Here is an 8,867-nt window from a genome sequence, read left to right on the forward strand (position 1 = left end):
TTCCCAAGCTTTTTTTTTATTAAGTCCCCTTTAAACAAATTGAAGAAGTTATAACCCTCTCTTAAAAAATAGTTTTAAAATCGAAATTGGCTAATTTTGGGAACCCGGTATCCAGTATAAGTTTCAAAACTACAATCCAGTGTGCCTAAGAACTTTTATTTTTGCTTTATACTGTCAACTTCAGAATATCAAGTGTAAGCTCTAAATTATAACTAGACGGCCCACTTTGGGAATCCCTGATCTAAAATGAACCATTAGAAGTGGGAACTGCTCTGTATAAACTACAAAAGAAGTAAATGTTTTATAATATTCAGCAAATTAAATTACAAAAAACTGTTGTTTAGCTTTAGTGTATTGACTTTACTGCTAATCTAAAAGGAGCTTTTTTATATACCTAATTAAGTTTTCTTTTCCCAAAAAAAGGCACAAACAATAAAATCAAAGTATGCTTAAAAGTCGAAGGTTATTTTTCATTAGTTAAAAATTGTTTTTAGTTTTTAATTATAACTTAATGACCAATAAATTTACTAAATATACTGCTTAATAAATGAAAATCACTAAATTGTCATAAAAATTAGAAAAAGTATTAAGTTTACTATATATTTTTATGCTAAAAAATAGATAACTTACAATTATAAAAAAAGGAATAACTACTGGTTAAAACATAGACACAATTTAGTGTAAATCTATTTGGCATCTGCTAAGAATAAGCACATTTAAAATAAACTTTAAAAGTCAAAAAACTATTTTGAGTGACTAAAAACTGTCTTGTGCAACCAAAACTATAAGTTATCCTGAGATCTTATAACAAGTATCTCAACAATCTTTAAACAAGTATTTCAACCCTTTGGTAAAACTATTTATATCTCAAGTTTTTTTTTAGAAATGGTAAAAAAAAATTCTACGTTTTATGTTTGAGTATTTAGAAGTTTATAAATAACTAAATATTGAAACTTGATCAACTAAACTTTATTCAAGATCTAGTAAAATGTCCTGAAATTTTTCTAAACTCTTGAAAATATCCTGAGTTGTTTTATAAAAACAAAACTATCCTGAATAACCCTCAGCTAAAAAAGACTATATTATTCCTAGTTGTCTTGAGTAATCCATAGATTTTCAAAACATCTTAAATATCCTAAGCATCCTGAGTGTGTGGCAACCCTAGAGAGTTTAAAACAGCTTTAAGTTATCAAATTGCAAAGAAGTTAAAGCCAAAACAAAAAATATCCTAGAAGGGAAAAACTTTATGAGTAATATAAAGATATTTTACATGGCTAAATGAAACAAATTAAAAAAAATTATTACTAGTTATTTGAATTTTAATACTAAATTAGTTTAATATGGTAATTTAATTTGGTTAAATCATATAAATACAAAACTATGATAAAACAAATTTAAAATAAAAAAGTTTATGTAAAGTTTTATTTTAAATTTTCTGGCAAAAAGGTCTAAAGTTGCAAGCTTTATCTACTCTAACCAAACAAATAAAATCAGCTTTGAACTTATTTTAAAACAAATTTAGGAGGCACTAAAAATAAATGTGGTTAAAACTAGTTTCTCAGAAAAAGATCTTAAATACAGATTTGTATTTAAACTAGCAGATACTTTTTAAGATCAACTTATTTTAAGCCATGTTTTAAGACATATAGGTTAATATATAAACAGTAGTAAATGTTATTTTCTTAAGTTGCAAGCAATTAATCAAACTTTTAATTATACATTTACATAAGACTCTTAAACAAAATTACTTCTATAAAATCATATTAAAAGTTTGAAATTTTTTAGAACTTATCCAGATATTGTATCTTTGTCATTTTTACTGAGCTTTAAATATTTAAATTTACAAAAAAAAAACTTCAAGTTATATTGTAAGTGCATCAGTTTTCTTGACTAAAAAATATGATTATAAAAAATTTAGTAAAAAAAACATGTTTTATTCACAACTAATTTATGTAAAGATTCATTATATACTATTTTGCCTGGCAATTAGCTTTATGTTAAAACAATATCTTTGAACATTAATTTTATAAGAAACTTCATGCATTAGTTAATCAATAAAAAATATTTTTGTTTACAAAACTTGTATATTTTTCCATCTAGTATTATTAAAACTCAGGGATGCCACTCTTTGAGTCAAAAAAACTGAATAAATACCATTCTGAATGACCCTAAACTGTCCTGAGTCATCCTGAGTTTGTTAAAACCCTTAAAAACAACTTGTTTTAATTAATAAATATAAGTTTTGCTATAATATAGGTTATGAAAAAACTAAAAAAAATAAATAAATCTCATTCAATCAGAAAAAATAGTTGGCCAGAGATTTTCAGAAAACTTAAAACTATCTTGAGTATTTTATAAAAAATTATACTGGCTTGAGTTATCATGAGTATGTGGTAACCCTAAAAACTTCAATAAAAAGAGTGCCAATTTTTTAGATTTTTGTTACCAACAATTACAGAGTACTTATAAAAAATTTAAAAAACTCATGATACTTCAAACTCTAAAAATGTATAGCTTGCACTTTTGAGTGTTCTTTGCATAATTCCTTTGTTACCTGAACAAAATATAATAAAACTATGAATAAAAAATTGAGTTGAAAAAGTCTTTGGTAAAAAACTTTTAAACATTTTAATTTCTACACAATAACTGCAAAACTAATTAAAAAATACTGCTTAAAAATGTTGAAAAGATAAAATTTAAATTAAAAAGTATTCTTACTAATTTGACATGCTCCTTAATGATGTATATATTGAACTATCAGTCATAGTGCATTACTCTCATAAGTTATCATGATTTTTAAAAACAGCAAAAGCAACATATATCTCGGTTAAAGACTGTAAAATAACAAATTGTAAAAATCAGGTTGCCACTTGTTTTTGAGAAATTTCTTCCAGGTTTTTAAAAGTACACGTTTTTGGGTTTACTTTTAATTTATAGTTAAGTTGAGGTAAATAACTGTGGTAATTACTGTAACAACGTTGAAAAGATGGTGTAAAGCTACTTTAAATGTGAATTTTAATAAAAAGGTTTTGATGATGACAAAAAAAATTATTAATGTGAGTAAAGATTTATTAGTTCAAGTCAAAATTTTACCACTTAACAAGAAAAAAATGGTTTAAAATTCTAGGTTTTTTAGTGATTTTTATTAAAATTCCAGGTCTTTATTGGTTTTTTCAAAAGTTCTGAAACTACAGCTTTTTGTAGCACAAATTTTTAAATCCCAGGTTTTTCCAGGATTCCAGGTTTTGTGTAAAATATGCTTTACTACTCACATATAAATTTAATAGATATTAAAAGTATACTACAGCAGGATAGATATTTAATAAAATTTATACATGTTAAACTATCATTTATATTTATACTTTTATTACTAGTCTACACCAAGTATTTAAAGATATTAAATAAATAACTTTATGAAACATGTTACTATTAGTTTTATTTGTCTTTTTTTTTGTAATCAAAATTTATTACTACTTTAAACAAAAAATTCCAACATGCATTTGAGTGACCAAAAGCTAGCATGCAGCACATCAAACTAGTCTAAGCCAGGCTAAGTTCGAGGAAAGATAGTAAAAAAGTAATATAAGGCAAAAAATGGACAAATTTGCTGGTGATCAGCATCACAGTCACTGGTTTTTAAAAAATTTGTTCAAGATTTTTTCAAGTACATTTTTAGAAAAAAATTGAATTTAAGGTAAAAGTGTTTTAAATAGTATAAATATAGTACTAAATTCCTTGTGTTTGTATAAATAAAACTCTGAATAATATAAATTTTTCTTTTTGTACATAATTTTTTTTTCTAATATTTATTAGAAATAACTACTTGTTCAACAAAAAAATTGTTCAACATACTAGTTTTTTTCAAATTGTATCAAATCCAAGAATTTTCTTGTTTTTTTATCTAAGTTTTAGAATTCAAGGTAGTTCCAGGTAAAATGGCAACTCTGAATCAATTTTGAGTACTTTAGAATACTATATTAATAACAAAATGCTAAATATTTTTAAAGATTAACTTAAAATTTAAAAATAAAACTTTTAAATCTTAACAGGGTTGTCACTCTTTCAGTCAGAAAAACTGCTAACGTGATCAAAAACTACCCTGAGTCATCACAAAATTTATTTTAAATCCTTAATATTTATTTTGCTTTTGATTCAAGGTATATTTATACTTCATGTCCATTTTTCTTCTTAATGATTAAAAGGAAGGTTATATATGTATGCTTCTGCATTAGATGTTGACTAATGTTGTGAGAAATACTGGTTTCAAAGGTTTAACATTAGAAGCTTAAATCAATTAAAATTAAAAAAAAATTTTCCATCTAGTATTATTAAAACTCAGGGATGCCACTCTTTGAGTCAAAAAAACTGAATAAATACCATTCTGAATGACCCTAAACTGTCCTGAGTCATCCTGAGTTTGTTAAAACCCTTAAAAACAACTTTTCTTAATTAATAAATTTAAGTGTTGCTATAATAAAAACTGAATATTTTTATATAACCATTTTAAGTTGACTTTATACATAATAAGATTTAATTTTTTTTGATTAACTTTTATCTTACCACATAAAGCACTTGCATGAATAAACTCATCTAATAATAAGTAATAATTTCAGATTTCAACAGGGTTGCCACTGGTTTTTGAGAAATTTCTTCCAGGTATTAAAAAGTACAAGCTTTTGGGTCCATTTTAGTTTAAAGTTAAGTTGAAGGTTAAAAACTATTTCAAGTAGTATAACAACATTGTAAAGATACTGTAAAGCCACTTAAAGTATGTTTTTTAACTATTTTTTTTAGATGACTACAAATTTTTTTTGTGTCAAATCAGAATCTTGACATGTAAAATTTGTTTTAAGATTCAAGTTTTTCCAGGTTTTTGAGTTTTTGTTCAAAATTCCAGGTTTTTTTTTTTATTTTTCTTATCAAGTTTCTATCGCCTAAATTTTTAACTCTAGGCTTTTCTAGGATTTCAGGTTTGGTGGCAACCCTGTTTAAAACTAGCAGTTTTAAAACTTGTTTAAAACATGTTTTAAAACTGTTAAAAATTAGGTTATTTCTAAGAAGAGTGAAGAACTAGGGGCAAGACTAAATAATTTATAAGCATTTCAAAATCAATAAAAATCATGTTTTTGAACAAAATAAGGTATATAAAATAACAAAATATGGAATCTAGATCAAATAAATCTTATTCTGGATCTAGAAAAAATCTAACTCTGAGATTTAAAAAAGTATCTTATAACTATTCTGAGATATTTGTCAAAAATAAAAATTTCTCTGAGTTATCCCAAGATTTTTAAGAATTAAAAAATATTCATAGTTTCCCTGAATCTCTGAGTGTGTGACAATCCTGTCATAAACACTGTCCTGAGATATTTAAAAAAGTCCAAGTTTAAGTTTTGCAAAAAATCCAAAAAAGCCTTTGTCAGCTTGAAAAAGTGTTAACCTAGCTTTGGCCTGGGCCAACTTGAGCTGTTCTCAGTTTTAAAAAGCCAGATAGGTCTAAACATTGTGGCAGCCCTGTAAAAATTTTCAAGGAGAGTTTTTTGTTTTATTTTGCACCATATTAACACAAAAGAGAGTAGTCACAATTACAGAAATAGAGAATTTTGAATGTTGAATAAATATTATTTTTTATACTTAAAATGTCATGCATGAGTAAATGTGTGGCAATTTTCTCATCAAAATATGGTAATGATGCTCTAAGGTTAGGTTAAGGCCATAGGGGGGGGGTTGGGGGTCCAACATTTTTTTTACAAAAATTAACTTTAGCTTTTATATAAAAGCTTTGAGTACAAACTATAAGCCAGTTTTTATAGAATTAAAAAATATCATTTAATTTTTGAGATATTTAACTATTTGTAAAAATTTTCCAATATAAACTTATACCGCAAATTTTTTGGGGTCAATTTTCTCGGAAATTTAAAAATTCACTAAAAATCTATCTCCTCCTTTATTTTTCAAGCAATCTTCTTCAAATTTTCAGTAAAACAATCCTTATAATAAAAGAAAAAAACTTTACTTTAAAATTTTAGTAATTTAAAAAAAAAAAAGTTTTATCACAAAAATTAAAAAAAAAAAGTGTTTTTTTTCAAAAAAAAAATTTTTACATAAAATTTTTTTAATTCCAAAGTAACGTTTTTTTTTGTTATTGTATAAAGATTAGACTGTGAAAGTTTGAAGAATATTGCTTGAAAAATGCAAGAGGAGATAGATTTTAAATGAAATAGTCTTTTTTTTGTGTTTTAGTTTTCCCTTCCCATAGGGAACCTGTTATGCAGCCCGGCTTTGACTTGTCATATCTCAATAATTAACTCAAACTTTTTAAAACGATAAAAAACATCTTGAAGCTTTGAAAAAACACTGTAAAATAAGATCAACTTGTAAAAAACATGGTTTACCCCCCCCCCCCCTATGGCCTTAATAACTATGACTGATGTCATTTTAGTTATAAGCTTAATTTCTCTTTTTAACTCTTAATGCAATTTCATTTCTCCTAAGTATAGTTTTTGTTTTTACTAACTTTTTACAATTAAAAAAAATCAACAACAATAGATATAACATTTTAGAATGGCATTAAGTTCAAATGACAATAAAAGTTAAAGAGAAATCTACTAAAAAATAAAGTCATTCATAAAAGGGTTGCTCTTTTAGTAAAAACTTTTTCAAGTGACCAAAAACTGTCCTAATTGATCTTGAACTGTCCTGAGTCAATCTGAGTTTTTTAAAACTCTTTGAAAAGATTTTTTAATTTACAAAGTAAATAAAAAATCTAACTTCAAAAAAACTGATTATAAGAGACCAAAATATTGAAACAAAACCTCATTCAAAATTTAGAAAAATATTTCCTGAGGTTATTAAAAAATGTTTAAAACTATCCTGAGTTTTTTATAAAAACGAAACTATCAAGTGTTAGTTGGGTTAAAATAAATCAAAGTATCTTGAGTTAAACTGAGCTGTCCTGAGTCATCCTAAAACTATAAATATCCTGTAAGTGTGGTAACCCGGTAATAACTTTTTAGTAAGTATCATCTTAGCTAGATTTTAAGTACGGTGCAAATCTAGCAAATATAGATACAATGGTTTTAAAAACTTAGATCTGTCTCACCAAGTGTATAGTATAGTCTTAATTCTTGATAAATAGAGTAAAATACAAAAGTTTTAAAATGTCAAAAACAATAGAAATTTATAAAAAATTAGTTAAGAGAAAATTTGAGATTGCGCTAAAAGTAATTTGTCTTGACAACAAGAATCAGTACTTTTAAAATAAAATTTTTGTTAAACTGAATACAGTCATCAAAATGCGCCCATAAAACCAACCAAATCATAACTATTAAGCTACATCAAAACAGTTTAATCTTTACAAAAAGTGTACCTTCATAACAATGAATTGCTTGTAATCATAAAATTTGGCTTGTTAATCTAGTTTTAGTTTAAAAAATAAAAATGATTGTTATTCAACTTATTTGTTTACAAATAAAATATATGTAATGGTAGCTTAAGTAAGTTTCTAGCTTAATTGTTTACTATTTTAAGCTAAACCTAGGAGAAGTATGTTAAATACAAGCTTTTATACCAAATTACATCAACAAATGTTATAGAGGAGCGTTAACTTGATGCCATTGCAGATTAATGTAATTAATAAAAAGTTGTGGTGGAAATGGGTCAAATATGCACAAAGACATTTTTGCTCAAAGATACTTTTTGCACAAATGGTCACTTTTGCACAGAAGGTCATTTTTGCCCGATAGTAAAAAATATAGGAAGCTATAAAAAACAAGAAAAAACAAATATTAAAAAAAAATTGATAAAAAGAAGAAAGATAGAAAAGTTAGTTGTAGACCAAGGGTAAGGGTTAGCGGTAACAGTGATTGTAAATATAAGAATAACTGATATATAATATTTAAAAAGGTAACGGGAAAAATTGAATAAAAATAAAAAAAAAAGTTACCAACTGAGGGTAAGAGTTAGGGGTAACAGCAGGGATGTTGTTTAAAAATTTTTCCCAGGTCTTCAAAATTTTTTCCAGGTTTTTAAAAGTACACATTTTTTGGTCTATTTAGAAATTAAAGTTAAATTTAAGGTTAGAAACTCTATTACATAATATAAAAATATTGAAAAGATACTGTAAGGCTACTTTAAATGTGTTTTTTAATAAAAAGAAAATTTTGATGATGACAAAAATTTTTATCTAAATGATAGATGTTTTGAGTCAAATTGAAATTGTACAACTGAACATGTTAAAATTCCAGGTTTTTTCCCAAATTTCTCAAATTTCAGGTAAATTGGCAACCCTGTAACAGTTATAGTATAAGAAAACAGTCAACAATAGTTATCAATATAAACAAACAAAAAAATAAAATATACAAATAAGTAAATTAATAAAAAAAAGGTAAATAACCAAGAAAGGGGTAATAGTGATAGTAAAAATTAAGTTAGTAAAAAATTTTGATAAGTCTCAACCAAGTATCTTCCTGCTAAAATGTCTTTTGTACTTGACACCTACCCAGACGTGGTAGTAATAAATGAATCAATAAACATTTTTACTAAATTTGTTGTATTTTTGGGAGTTTCCCTAATCTGTTTTGGTAAAAAATGTCTTCGAGTTTTTATTTGTCATACATTAATGATACAAAAAAATTAACTCATAGTGCATGAATAAAGATATTTTATTAAACTAGCTTTAAATATTTTTAATGCACCAAAAATACTCTCCATTATCAAGTCGTACACTAGTTGGAAACAGTCCAGCAGATAAAATGAGGTAATACCTAAAAACTTGTACAAAAAAAACTCCTGTAAGAGCAAAACTTATTTTTAAATGGTTAAAGGATGACACTGCAATGCAAGATATTGTTATCAGAAACTCTTCG

This window comes from Thalia democratica, chromosome 4, assembly GCF_965202585.1.
Source record: "Thalia democratica chromosome 4, ktThaDemo2.hap1.1, whole genome shotgun sequence".
Taxonomy (NCBI): Eukaryota; Metazoa; Chordata; class Thaliacea; order Salpida; family Salpidae; genus Thalia; species Thalia democratica.